At 38.1% G+C, this 14,629-nt stretch overlaps 1 protein-coding gene across 5 annotated transcripts in view; it reads left to right on the top strand.

The window, feature by feature from the left end:
- Nucleotides 1-14,629, top strand: part of SNX27 (sorting nexin 27) — an 81,696-nt gene that overhangs the window by 10,341 nt on the left and 56,726 nt on the right. The gene's annotated exons all lie outside the window — the stretch shown is intronic.

Below are 14,629 nucleotides of genomic sequence, written 5' to 3' on the forward strand. Positions count from 1 at the left end.
CTTGTGGGTTCACCCTCTCCCCCCACACACCCTGGGTTTCTGCGACTCCCGTCTCCCCTCTGTAGTTTATGTCCTTGCGCCCCCATTGCATTTACCCCTGGCCCGATTCCTTAGGGTTCTTTTCTGCCCCTTTGCTTTTGCGTTTGGCATGCTGCTTTCACTCCCCCTCGCCCTCCTCATGATGAGCCTCTTCTGCTCCTTACTGACGGCATCTCTTTTTCTGACCCAGCCAGTTCCAAGTCCTTCCCAAGTTCTCATCTTTAGCATCATAGTTTCTTGTTCTCCACCACTCTGCTCAGCCCTGTGGACTGTCTCTTCTGCCCTCTAGACCGAGTAAGCTGGACCTCTGTTCTGCTCCTACTTTTCCTCTGGAAACATAATCCCTCTCTACTTCGCTCCTTTTCTTTCCTTGGTTATCCTCTCGTTATGGTTAAGCACCCCCTAAATTTTGCCTACTGTGTGTCCCTTTCCTCCCCTCCTTTTAGTATTCATATTCCAAGAGTATACCTTCTTTTCTGACCCATGCATGCCTTTTGGGGAGGACGTGCTTGGTGTTTGACACTAGTTTCTCTTCTCGATGGTCCACGTATTTCACCCTGGTTTTGAATCTAGGGTCTTTGTCAACACATCCCACTGAGAGCATTCGTGTTCTGGCCCCGTCTTCACTCTTGCGCTGTGCTCACACTTCTTTCTAGTCCAGTCAGGTTTATGGTAGAGCTCTCCTAGTTCCCCCCAAACTACAAGCCCCTTTTGGGTCTTTGACCGCTCCACTTTTTGAGGGCATTCCTGTCTCCATTCTCTCTGCTACTTTGTCCTCTTGTGATACGGCTCTTGACTTTATCCTAGTCTTTCTCTCTTCTAGATTGCTTTCCCTTTTCTTTCTTTCTAAGGCGTCTTCTGCTGCTGCAACCCACCCTCTTCCCCTGCTGCAGTCCCTCCCCTTCGTACTCCTTCATCCCTACTTCCCCTCCACATCCCTTAAACCTCTTGCAGGAATGCTGACTTGTCTTGCAATTTCTGTGCACACCTCCTCCACTACCCTAATCTAGGCGTTACGTTTGTGTTTTTGTACTTTGTATTGAAATTCATGTAGAGATTGCTGGTTGACTTGTGGGTGGTATATGCCCTCATTGTCTCCATCCTCCTCAGTGGTCTTCCATTCTATATTTCTCTCCTTACTGAGTTTATGTTGTGTAATCTTTTTTCACACTTTTGCTCTCTCCCTCAATGTTGGGATTTGTGCATATACAGTCTTTTTCATAAATTTTATTTTAATTGTAATTTCTACAACCTTCAGTTTCTTCTTGTGGAACAGTAGGTATACCCAAGGTTTGCAAAGTAGGTAGTATCTTGAAAGTCTGGCTTTATAGGGGAGTCCATTCCTTCTTCTTCATCTTGTGCCCCCTGCCCTTCTCCTTGACATTTTTACTCTATGATATCCACTCATTCTGTTTCCTCACCCCTTCCACCTCAAGGAATAGTTGCTTAGCTAAGAAAGTGTTTGGAGGTATTATACCTTTCCTCTGTCCTTTCTGTAAACAGATGCTTTCTTTTTTCATTAATGTCCTGCATACTATTTTCTAGTATTCTTTGGTAATATATTCTTAATCTTTTGGGGGACAGGGCATTCAGATATAGAATGCAGTAATGACCCTTAGATTTCTTGTACCTGGGCACCTAATTATTTTCTCTCTAGATAACTCAAAATCTGTGGCTGATGTTTCCTTCTGATAGAAACTGCTGGAATAGTCATTTTCCTTTCCCTTTGGAAATTAACTTTGGACCCAGATTTTTTTTTTAAATCTCAAACAAGGTTGACCAGATGTTTATTTTTAAATTTAAAACTAATGTATTTCAAATTATAAATTTATCATAAAGTTCTAAATTATTTACTCTCTACAGGATCTAAAGAAACTAAACTAAAACTAATAATTCTGTGGGAGACTACAGCTAACGGGATCTGTCTCTGCAAATATACACAGACAGACACATATATATACCAATAGTCATTCATAGTAGGTGGCTTCTTGCCTTTACTGTGGCTTCTGCAGCAGAGCCCAAACATACACTTTAAAGGAGACCTCAGATAATCCCTCAGGACAACAGGTAGAAGGACTTGCCTCAGACTCAGGTTCTGGACTAGGAACATAGGAAATTTTTGCTTTCTAGAGCAGAGACATTACTTTTTGGCACATCCTTGGTGGTGAGTAGAGAACTTTGTCTCTTTTATAATAGTGGGCAGGGGAAAAGAACACTCTGCCTAGAAGACCTCTCTCTAGAAGGGTGTGATGATCAGAAATCTTCCTGGCATTGGTTTCTCATCCTTCCAACTGTATGTATTTTGATTTCTAAATTCTTTGAAACTTCTCTGGTACTATAGTGGAAGTACTGATAGTTGCAACACAAAGCCTAACTGGTTGGCAAATCCTCTGAGACCTCAACTATAGAGTTTTTTTTTTCTTTCCTTCCTGTCTTTCCTGTCTTCCAAAGTCTGCATCTTCTCTTTAGGTTTTCAAGTAAGAGGAGGAAATCAGCAACCATATAGATGTGTTTCTTGAGGGATATCGTGCCTGCTACTTGTTTTCATCTTGGTGAGGTTGATGCTCATTTTCCTAAAGCATTTTTAGGGCAACATTCCTTAGAGGTTTTTATTTGTCTCTCATCCAGGTTCTTTCAGTTAACCTCTGTTGTCCCAGGAAAGCTTTCTATGTTGATCAAGTGCCAGGTAGGGTCATAATTAGGGACAGATGGAGTACAATTGTGTAGATGTAGTTTGCATCAAGTCTTAGGTGGATGTCTGGACCTTAACAATTGCTGTTTAATTAATACTTTTCCCTATTTTAGACTCTTTTCTGCCATATACAAATTGTTTTTATTTCATTTTTCCTGTATTGCAGTTGTTTGGACAACTGACATAGGTGTGAAAGAACAGAGTAACTTTGAGATTTAAGAGGATATAAGCTAGCACACAAGTAAGAACCTAAACTTCTTTGTGTTTCTTTAAAGTCTGCTTACCAAGGCTCTGTCCTCCTCAAATGTTGGAACAATGGTTAAACTAAATTGGAGCCAGTATGGTTCAGTTTGTCCTTTCTCCTTTCAAAACTGACTCTCTAACTGATTTGGGAAAGAGTCATGTTGCAGGGCTTGGTACTGCAGTACGAACAAGCCCTCTGGGCTATAAATTTTACTGCAGATGGAAAGTTTTCTTGACTAGCAATGTTAGTTTCCACCTTGTAATTTTTCCCAGAGTAACATGTACTGAGTGCCTTTCTTCTCTTTGATGTGTATATACCTGGAGGCTAATGAATGAAGAATGCTTTCAACAAATAGAACCAAAATAAATATGTCTTTTCACTAATTATACAGTATATGAAGAAACGTTTGATTTCAGGTTAATTTTCTTAAGGTAAAAGTAGTTCCAAGAGTGCTTGATTGATTTCTCGAGAGATACCTTTAGGGGGATTTTGTTATACAGTAGATAAGGATATTGTTTGTATTTTTGAGGGATTAGGTTTGTCTATTAGCTATTTGTTTTGTCTCTTTGACATTTGGGCAGTGTGGTCTTTAAGCATGGACTAGTAAGGTTGGCTTGCAAGCATTCAAAATCATGATATATTTGTTAGTCAAGGAGTATGTGCTTTTTCCTTGATAGCTACCAGATGATAGATCCATCAACTTTTCCTTATTAAAGTTAAGCCATAATATAAATTAAAACTATGTATATCAATTTGTTTACTGAGAGTTAGGTTTTTTTACTTCATTTTGTGTGAAAGCTTGAAAATCATTGAATAAAAAGAGGTCGGTGCTATGAAAAGTATTTTTACAAGTTAAGTGTGAGTCATGTAATATTGACTACCTTCTCAAGAGCTGCTTTCTCAATTGTAACTGAGTTCTGTTTGGCTCAAATTTTCTAGGTAGATTTTGGTAATAATGTATGAAATCATGGTTATTGATCAAAGGAAATTTTATGGCAGTGGTTCTCAAGCTTTAGTGTGCATAAGAATCACTTGGGCGTGCTTGTCAAAAGTATAGATTTTCAGGCTCACCTTTTAAGAGTTGCGATTCAGTAAATCTTTCATGGAGCCTAGAAATCTTTATTTTTTTTCTCCTTTGCTAGGTGTGGGTAATGCAACCCACATACTTAGTCACATGCCCAGAGTGACACTATAGGTTATAAACCTTGGATTCTCAGTTTATTTTATTTTCATGGTTATATCGAAAGTCATGAGTTAAGACTATTCTAACAAATAAGAGATTTTTTTTGGCTCCTGAATTCTAGCTGAAGTGGAAAATCAGTTAAATGCTAACTATTCTATCTGATCATTTATACTTTATTTATTGGATTTTGCTAAGCTCTTGCAATAAAGGTAGATGGTTAAGAGGTAGAACAAGTTAATAGTAATAATTATACTACTCTGCAATGTATATAGCATGTTACAGTTTGCAGTGTTTTTATATTTGATCTTCACAACAGCCCTGTGAGATAGGAAATTATAAGATCCTTGAGGTAAGGGACTACATCAAATACTATGTATTTGTTGTATCCCTAGTCCAGTGTCTGTTTGCCTATTAATAAATCTGAGTATTATTATCCCTATTTTATAAGAGAAGAAACTGAGTGTTGTGCTAGTGAGTGGCAACCAGAATAAACCCAGGTTTTTGGATTCTAAATCTAGTGTATTTTCCGTTGTTTAATTTTTTCAGCTTTTTTTTTTAAAGACAGGGTCTTGCTATGTTGCCCAGGCTGTACTTGAATTCCTGGGCTCAAGCGATCCTCCCTCTTTGGCCTCTAGCTGGAACTATAGGTGTGCATCACCACTGTGCCTGGCTTCTTGACTGTTGTTAATAGTAAACTATACTTGACTGTGACTAGTTATTTAAAATTCTTAAAATTCAATTATATTCTATAAACTTGGATAGCAGTTGAACTTTGGTTCAACTATTGTGAAATGTTAACTATTTTTTATCTTTACTCACTATCACCCATTGTTAAATTGGGTAGGAGACAGGGGACTAAAGCAGGCATTCTTTGCCCTTATTGTTTCTGTCTTTACTATGTTGGTTATTAGTGAAGAGAACATGGCAATCATAATTGTAACTTCAAGAATACTTTTGATTTCACAGGTAGTTGAAGTTGCAAGCACATAAAACTATATTTGAAAAACCATTACCTTCTCCTGAGAAATCACTTCTACAGATTGCTGTGGCCAGGACAAGATCTTTTTTTTTTTTTTTTTTTTTTTTTTTGAGACAGAGTCTCGCTTTGTTGCCCAGGCTAGAGTGAGTGCCGTGGCGTCAGCCTAGCTCACAGCAACCTCAAACTACTGGGCTCAAGGGATCCTCCTGCCTCAGCCTCCCAAGTAGCTGGGACTACAGGCATGTGCCACCATGCCCGGCTAATTTTTTGTATATATTAGTTGGCCAATTAATTTCTTTCTATTTATAGTAGAGACGGGGTCTCGCTCTTGCTGAGGCTGGTTTTGAACTCCTGACCTCGAGCAATCCGCCCGCCTCGGCCTCCCAGAGAGCTAGGATTACAGGCGTGAGCCAACGCGCCCGGCAAGATCTTTTATTAGTAGCATAAAGATTTGTCTGGGGCTCACGCCTGTAATCCTAGCTCTCTGGGAGGCCGAGGCGGGCGGATTGCTCGAGGTCAGGAGTTCAAAACCAGCCTGAGCAAGAGCGAGACCCCGTCTCTACTATAAATAGAAAGAAATTAATTGGCCAAATAATATATATAGAAAAAATTAGCCGGGCATGGTGGCCCATGCCTGTAGTCCTAGCCACTTGGGAGGCTGAGGCAGAAGGATTGCTTGAGCCCAGGAGTTTGAGGTTGCTGTGAGCTAGGCTGACGCTATGGCACTCATTCTAGCCTAGGCAACAAAGCGAGACTCTGTCTCAAAACAAACAAACAAACAAACAAAAAAAAAAATAAAAAGATTTGTCTGGGTCTTATAAGTTATTGTGAAGAACGGTTCTCTTTCTAGCAACCACTGACTAGTTTGTTTCAGGTGAGCGTTCATTACCATGCTTTCAAGAATAATAATAATAATTATTATTATTATTATTTTGAGACAGAGTTTCACTTTGTTGCCCAGGCTAGAGTGAGTGCCATGGCGTCAGCCTAGCTCACAGCAACCTCAATCTCCTGGGCTCAAAAGAGCCTACTGCCTCAGCCTCCCGAGTAGATGGTACTACAGGCATGTGCCACCATGCCTGGCTAATTTTTTCTATATATATTAGTTGGCCAATTAATTTCTTTCTATTTATAGTAGAAACGGGGTCTCTCTCTTGCTCAGGCTGGTTTTGAACTCCTGACCTCGAGCAATCCGCCTGCCTCAGCCTCCCAGAGTGCTAGCATTACAGGCGTGAGCCACTGCGCCTGGCCCAAGGATAATTATTTTTTTTAAGATAAATGCCATTGGGAATAATTCTTATGATCTGTTAGATAAGCAAAGAGACTTAATTGACAAGCATACACTTAACAATTTATGATCACTGGAGAGTGTTTTGTGAGCATGATCTGTGGCGAGTTCATTCATTAGATTATGGCATCGCTAACAGGATATTGTAGGTTTAGGTTAGAGCCAGTTAAGTTCACTCTGTTCTCCAGCTGTCAGCTATATAGATGTTCTTTGTGCATCACTTGGGCAATGCAGTAAGTGCCTATGAATGGGTGGTACAGTTCCAGCCCATATTTGGAAAAAAGTCTTTAGGTGGCTTTTAATTTTTATTTTTTTGAGACAGAGTCTTGCTTTTTCCCCGGAGCTAGAGTATAGTGGCATCATCATAGCTCACTGCAACTTCAAATTCCTGGGCTCAAGTGATCCTTCCACCTCAGCCTTTCGAGTAGCCGGGACTATAGGCATATACCACCACACCTGACTCATTTTTCTATTTTTTGTAGAGATGGGGTCGCCTTCTTGCTCAGGCTGGTCTTGAACTCCTGGCCTCAAGCAATCCTCCCGCCTTGGCCTCTCAGAGTGCTAGGATTACAGGCATAAGGCACCTCACCTGGCCAGTTTTTAAATATTTTGTTAAAAATTGCAACTCACGTAAGAGATACATTTTATATTATAACTGAATATATTAATATATACAAAAACCCACCTGAAACAAGTTGCAGAAAAACTATTTTCTGGTATGCACTCTGGTATTTTTTAGTCTGTTCATACTTTGGTTTTTAGTTTTGTTTTGGTTTTTTGAATGTTGGTGGCAGCCCACTACATTAATTTCATGACTCTTTTAGGTTGTGACCTACTGTCTGAAAAACAGTGACTTAGGGGATCACTTTTTCTGATATTGGCCCACTAATATTACCTCATATTCAATCTGGTTCCACAATTAAACACAAACTGTGTATAAAGTACTGCTAGGCTTGTATGAGTCACAGTGTCCCTGCATCCTTGCCCTTGAGCAGCTTACACTGTATTGGGGAAGGTACACATAAACAATTTCCTGTTGTACAGCGAAACAAAGTAATGGAGATAAATGAAGAACACAGTGGGAATTTAGAGGAAATAGTGACTATGCTTCAAAAGATTAGTGGGGAGATAGGTTATAGAAGGTTTTTAAACTGCGATTGAAAGACAAGTATAATTTCAGTAGCAGACAAGGGTGAAAGATTTCATAGGCTGAGGAAACTGTGACCAAAGAGAGGAAGATGTGAAAAGTTCTTAGAATAGCAAGAGGCCTAAAGTTGCTGTTTGTCTGTAGATGATTTTGCAGAGACTGGAAAGGAAGGTTTAAGTGAGATCAAAAACAGCTTTGAATGCAGTGCTAAGAAGTTTGGATTTTACTCTGTTTATGAGCTCAGAATATAGCTGTATGTGTATTAGATACCCAAGGCTTCCTGTGAATTTAGTTTTTATTTAATTATTTACCAGAAGAGGTTGAATGACTTTTCCAAGGCCAAAGAGCAGAATCACTATTAGAAGAATTTCAGAGCATCTAGTCTCTTGGACTGTCTTGTACTATATAAAGAAGGGAACTAAGAACAACTAAGCTCTAACTCCCAGAGCTTGCAACAGCTGGTGAGGAGCTGGTTGCCTTTAATTTGTGTATGTATTTTACTTCACAATCCAATCCAGCTTCTCAAATATCCATTTCTCTTTCTCTTTAAATGACTGTACTTACTGTTGTATTTACAGTCGATCATTTTTATCCTTATATACTGCAGGTCCAATTGTCCTTTCTCTACCTATGACGTCCTGTTTTAGTTGTACTTTCCTCCAAGTCTGTTCCTGTGATTTGAAGATGCCTCCTGTAGTTTAAATCTTTATTTGGGTTTACAACATGTTGTTGGGAGTTGAAGAGACTGAAGACAGATGAGTCTTAATACAGTAATAAAATTTACACCTGAAATCTACCTTCAAAATGAAAATTCATATGAAGATCCTTCAAATGAGTTTAAGAATGGGTGGTGACCACAAAGTGAATTTTTGTTTTGTGTCATAATGTAAGGAGTACTTCAGGATTACATTTTGTGATATGGTATTAGTCAAATGCTAGGTAGTATGTGTGTAGTTTCTGTTGTTTGTTTATTTATTTTTGAGACAGAGTCTCACTTTGTTGCCCAGTCTAGAGTGAATGCCATGGCATCAGCCTAGCTCATAGCAACTTCAATCTCCTGGGCTCAAGCGATCCTACTGCCTAAGCCTTCTGAGTAGCTGGAATTACAGGCATGCACCACCATGCCCGGCTAATTTTTTCTATATATATTAGTTGGCCAATTAATTTGTTTCTATTTATAGTAGAGATGGGGTCTCGCTCTTGGTCAGGCTGGTTTCGAACTCCTGACCTCGAGCAGTCTGCCTGCCTTGGCCTCCCAGAGTGCTAGGATTACAGGTGTGAGCCACCACGCCCAGCCTCTTGTTTATTAATTAATACTTATTACTCCCTGCCAACTAAGTAAGGTTCTCATAATAGTTGAGGAAATGTATCTATCTGCAAGGTATTTGAATTGCTGAGTAAGGAGCTATATTTGAGTAGTCTTATGTGTGCTTCCTCTAATGAACTTCAATTGTTATGAAAACATCTTTTAAAAAAATGATTTGTTCTTGCTTAAGCTATCTGAAAGTTTTTAGATTTTTGTGTTGGACCTCAGAGCAAGACTAGAATGACAGGTCTATATATTCTATGGACTTGATACACAAGTAATTAGCTTACTTCCCTTTGGAAAAGTACAGAGCAGTCTGCAGAGTCAGCTGCTTGTGTGGATGTTCTCCCAGCTGCTTTCAAGAGGTTGATTACTCTTACAGAACTGTTCAGTAAGATTAACTAGTAAGTCTCCCCACCCCAATACTGCAGTACTTTTATATCTGTGTGTCTATCTAGTTTTAGTTATATTTATTTAGATTGATTAAATGAATATTTGGAGATCTTTGAAAACATGATGGCTTCTGAAAATTTTGGAAACTTTTTCTACTTCTTTTGCTGATCAGTTTAATCATCTAGAAAATTTGTCATTTATAAAGTTTGTCTACTGAATGTACTGTGAGGATTACTTAGTTTTTACTCAAAATTATGGTCATTTTGAGCCTGATAGAGTTAAAATTACTTTTTGGATCTGTTTTCTTAAGATATGTAACCTGCATCTATCTTTACTTGGAAGCAGCAATGAATTTTGTTCTCTGTACCTGGTGATTTGAATCAAGGAAATGTGACACTGAAGTTTACTTTGTGAGTTATGTGCTGGTAAATTATTTTAGATTTCCCTGTTCTGCTTAGTTATCTTTTATATTGCTGATTTGCAGAAGGTCCTACTATACTTTTTTTTTTTTTTTTTTTTTGAGACAAGATCTCTCTTTTTCACCTGGGCTAGAGTGCAGTGGTATCATCAAACTCTTGGGCTCAAGCAATCCTTTTGCCTCAGCCTCCCGAGTAGCTGGGACTGCTGGCATGCACCACCATGACCGGCTCATTTTTCTATTTTTTGTAGAGTGGGGTCTCACTTTTGCTCAGGCTGGTCTCGAAGTCCTGGCCTCAAACGATCCTCCCACCTTGGTCTCCCAAAGTGCTAGGATTACAGGCATGAGCCACTGCTCTGGCCAAACTTTCTTCTTTTTCAGTATATTGAAATAGACTACAGACGTATAGAAACTGTAGCCTGTGTTCCTCAACTTCCAAAAGAAATTGCTGCAATTTAATTTGGATTAAAAGATAGCATTTAATTGTCAAAGGGTCATATCTCTTGAAAAATATATCTCATTATTAATTTTTATAGGATGTATTTCATAAATGAAGGTTTGTTGAGCTGTTTTTTCAGTTTTGATAGATTTACACTATTCACATTCACGTGCAGTACCACTTGGATGAACTGAATATTTGGGAAATGGGTGGTTGGAATTCGGGGTACGTGCTGTGGCCCTGAAACAAACTTATTAGATCATCTCAGGAATCATACTTTTAATTACATTATGTAGTAATTTAGAAATAGCAGTGAAATAGAACTTAAAAAAATTAAGATTCCTTCTCTGGTAATTTACCTGACTTGCAAACTAAGATTGTTGACAAAGCAAGTAGGTTTTATTATTTAATTAACTCACTGTGGTCACTATACTGAATTAAAAACATTTGGGGTTGCATTTAAATTGGCCATCTAGGCAATGATTCAAAATGTAGCAGATCTCAAACTCTGAGTTGGTGTTGGGAAATGATAAAGGACTGGTTGTGTTTGTTTTGCTTGTGAATAACTGTGTGTATGGGAGTCCTCAGAAATGGTGCACATAGGAGGGAAATGAGGTTAGGAAAATCATCACTGCTATTAGCAACTGAACTTTTCCATTTCTAACACTGCCCTGCAGTGTGAAGAAATAACCCATTGTTACATCCAGCCTTAGATTTGCATAGAACAAAAGGGTTGCTATATACTGATCAAGTTTTTAAAGACAAAAATTTAAAAAACAAAAAAATTCTGTCAAAGCTAAATAAATCAACATTTTGTATATTTTTGGAGTTTTAGTATGAGAATTTTCTTTAAGACCTCACTGGTAATTCTTTTTTTTTTTTTTTTTTTTTGAGACAGAGTCTCGCTTGTTGACCAGGCTAGAGTGAGTGCCGTGGCGTCAGCCTAGCTCACAGCAACCTCAATCTCCTGGGCTCAAGCGATCCTGCTGCCTCAGCCTCCCGAGTAGCTGGGACTACAGGCATGTGCCACCATGCCCGGCTAATTTTATATATATATTAGTTGGCCAATTAATTTCTTTCTATTTATAGTAGAGACGGGTCTTGCTCTTGCTCAGGCTGGTTTCGAACTCCTGACCTCGAGCAATCCGCCCGCCTCAGCCTCCCAGAGAGCTAGGATTACAGGCGTGAGCCACCGCACCCGGCTCACTGGTAATTCTTTAGCATCTCATATATGAGTAAAGGCTTAAATTATTTTATACTAAGTATGGTAAATTTAGTATTCATGACATGAAACAATGTAATTACAATAGCTTATTCCCAGAATTTACATGAAATAAAGGCTTGCTTTCAAAGTGTCAACATGTCTAGTTTTTATTCCTTCTCTTTACCTTCTTTGCTATCCTTGGGATCAATGTTTATATTTAAAAATTAATAAAAACATTTTGTTAATTTTATTTTCAGTGCATTTGAGAAGAAAGCCTTATTTTGAAATTGCTTACATAATTGAATATTTTAATCTTAAGTATCATTTCTGCCTCCCATAAAGAAAGCAAAATGATCACTGATACTAAAGTTTAAAAAATGTAGAGTATGCACAGTATTTTTGTACTTTCCTCCAAACAGTGAAACCACTATAAAAGTTAAAAATAAAGAATGAAATTGTAGAAGTGCACGGAGGAAAAACATTGTTGTTTGTGCACTAGCCTTAATAATTTTTTTTCCATTCAGGAAAACATTTTCTTTATGAGTGCTTAGTATGTGACAAACATGGGATTAGACAACTGAGGATAGAAAGCTGAATAACATTTAGTCCTTGCCCTTTGGGAGTTTAGGATCTGGTGGGGAATCCAGTAGATCAATAAACAATCGTAATCCTGGTTTAAACCCAGGGAAGGTGAGAAAGCACAGAAGATGGCACCTGATCAGAGTTGGCAGAGGAGGTGAGGATAGAAGCTTCAGGTCTCTTCTTAAGCCCAGTTGACTTGAAATCTCTCTTCACCCCCCACCCTCCCCTGACTGTATATAGAGCAGTTTCTCCAAGTCCCCATAAGTACTTTTCTGCCGTTAGTCACCTAAACCAGCAAATGCAAGTGCCCAGGTACCACGTGTGTCTTAACAGGAGTCTCTCCCAGAGACAAATTTATTAAAACTAGGAGTACCATATAGTTGATCACCTAAACTGACACTTTTGAGAATGAAAGGGACTCTGTTAATTATGCCAAGACAACAGGTGTAAACCAGGTGTCTCCTAACAATCTGGAACACAGATTTATAGCCTTAATAATTTTAACATAGGATGCTGTTTTAAAATTATAAGACTGGAATTTTGTATTCTAATTTTGTATTCTGTATAAGATAAGAAGTGAACAAGTTTGTTTTTATTCTTAGTGACAAGGAGTTACACTGGCTTTAAAGTTAATTATCAGTTAACAAAACTTTTTCTGAATAACGATTATATTTTTATATTTATTTTTTAAATATCTTAAAGCCATAGCCTTATTACACTTTTCCCCCTAAATGACAAATATAAAATATCAGGAGGTTTTTATTTTATTTTTCCAGAAATAAATCTACCTGAGTAAGATAATATTTGTGTACTGATTTTACCTTGGAATTAGAAGATTTGAGGAATCTATAACTCCTTCTTCCGAATGATAAACCTTTGTTACTTCTGGCTAGAGGTATTAAGCTTGAAGAACAGATGAGCTTTATTTATACTTTTCCTGCCTCAGGCAATAGTCTTTGTGAATGGAACACCCAGACTAAGCTAAAAAGTCTCTGTGATGGTAAGCAGCTTTTTTGACAAGTTATTCTTTCCCCTTTCTGGGAAGACCAAATGCTGATTGACTCCCATCTGTTTCTCAACTTGGCCGGGGCAAAATTGTTATTGACACTCTTTTGCCCAGTGTTAAATTTCTGGATGTAAGTGCTTTAAAAATATTGATATGAAGATTAAATCTTACTTTTGATACTAAAAAGGCACCAAAGGATTTGTGAAGTAGGGCTCTCTCTAGAATGCTGGAAACTTATTCAATTTGATATATATGTAGTTAACATTTGTTTGTTTCCCCCCTCACTTATCAAAGATGAGACCTAATTAGAATAAGGTGAGAGTTTTTTGTTTGTTTTTATTTTTGGTTACAGTTTGAGTCAAGACACATTTAAATTCTCTTTTTCTAGCAAACAATAGACTCAGAATTATTGCATTAAAAGCATGTTTCCTGGCAGTGGTCTTAAAAATTAAGAGGAAAAAACTGAAATTGATTGTAATTTTGGGATCCTTTAACTTTAGTTGTTTTCTGCTCACTTGGATTTAGGCAGTTGCTCAGGCTGGACAATGGTTACACTAAATCATGACTGAATAGAGGCACATAGTTTTTGTTTTGTTTTCTGGTACTACAGAATGCTCCTGGCTCATCTCGTATATTTCCTGCCCCAGTCTTAGAATTGGCCATTTCTCCTAGGGGCCTTAGTTCCTTTTGTTGGAGACTGGTATTAGAAACCAAGATCTGGGTACTGGGTGTGGTTGTTGCTACTAGGATGTGATTTTTTTAGGCCATTCCAGCTGACAGCAAATAAATATATGTGTATATATTAACCCCTGCATAGATGCATATCTATATATACTTATCTGTGTAACCATCTATATTTATATTAAGTTAAACTTGAGTTCTTCCTGACGTTCCATCTCTGCTCCATTACCACATGAATCATTCTAACCTCCTCCCCCTGCTGATCTGTAAATTTCCATTCCAACAGTGAGAAACTTGGCTCCCCCCATCCACTGTCCATTTACTTAATTGTTCAATTCCAGGACAGTTTCAGAATTGTTAACCTGTACCCCTGTGGAAAACAACTTTATTGGCTAGAGTACAGTACTCTTGTATAGTCCCTATCGCCTTTAGTCTTACAGATACCATTCATTTCCAGTTATTTAGGGCCAGACCTTTTCCTCTACCCACTGTAGTGAGGTTGTTTAAAATACATTTGAAATACAGTTAGGTTCTCTTGTCACACTCTGAGATTCCTCTAACCTCCTGATATTTAAAAATTTCCATACATTATCACTTTGTGTTATAAAGTTCTAGGGGTTTTAACAAATGTGTTTTGTCATGTAGGTACCATTCTGTATCATACAGAACAATTTCACTGCCCTAATAATTCCCTGTGCTTCACCTGTTCATCCTCCCTCTCCTCTCAAGCCTCTGGTGACCACTGATCTTTACCTTTCCTGGAATGTCATATACTTGGAATCATATAATATGTAGCCTTTTCAGACTGGCTTCTTTCAATTAGCAATATGGACTTAAGGTTCCTCCATATTTTTTCATGGCTTGATAGCTCATTTCTTCTTATAGCTGAATAGTACTCAATTGTATGGATGTTCCAAGTTTATCCATTCATCTATTGAAAGATAAACTTGGTTACTTCCAGTTTTTGGCAGTTATGAATAAAGCTACTATAAACATTTGTGTGCAGGTTTTTGTGTGGATATTAGTTT

The sequence above is a fragment of the Microcebus murinus genome, chromosome 2 (genome assembly GCF_040939455.1).
Source record: "Microcebus murinus isolate Inina chromosome 2, M.murinus_Inina_mat1.0, whole genome shotgun sequence".
Taxonomy (NCBI): Eukaryota; Metazoa; Chordata; class Mammalia; order Primates; family Cheirogaleidae; genus Microcebus; species Microcebus murinus.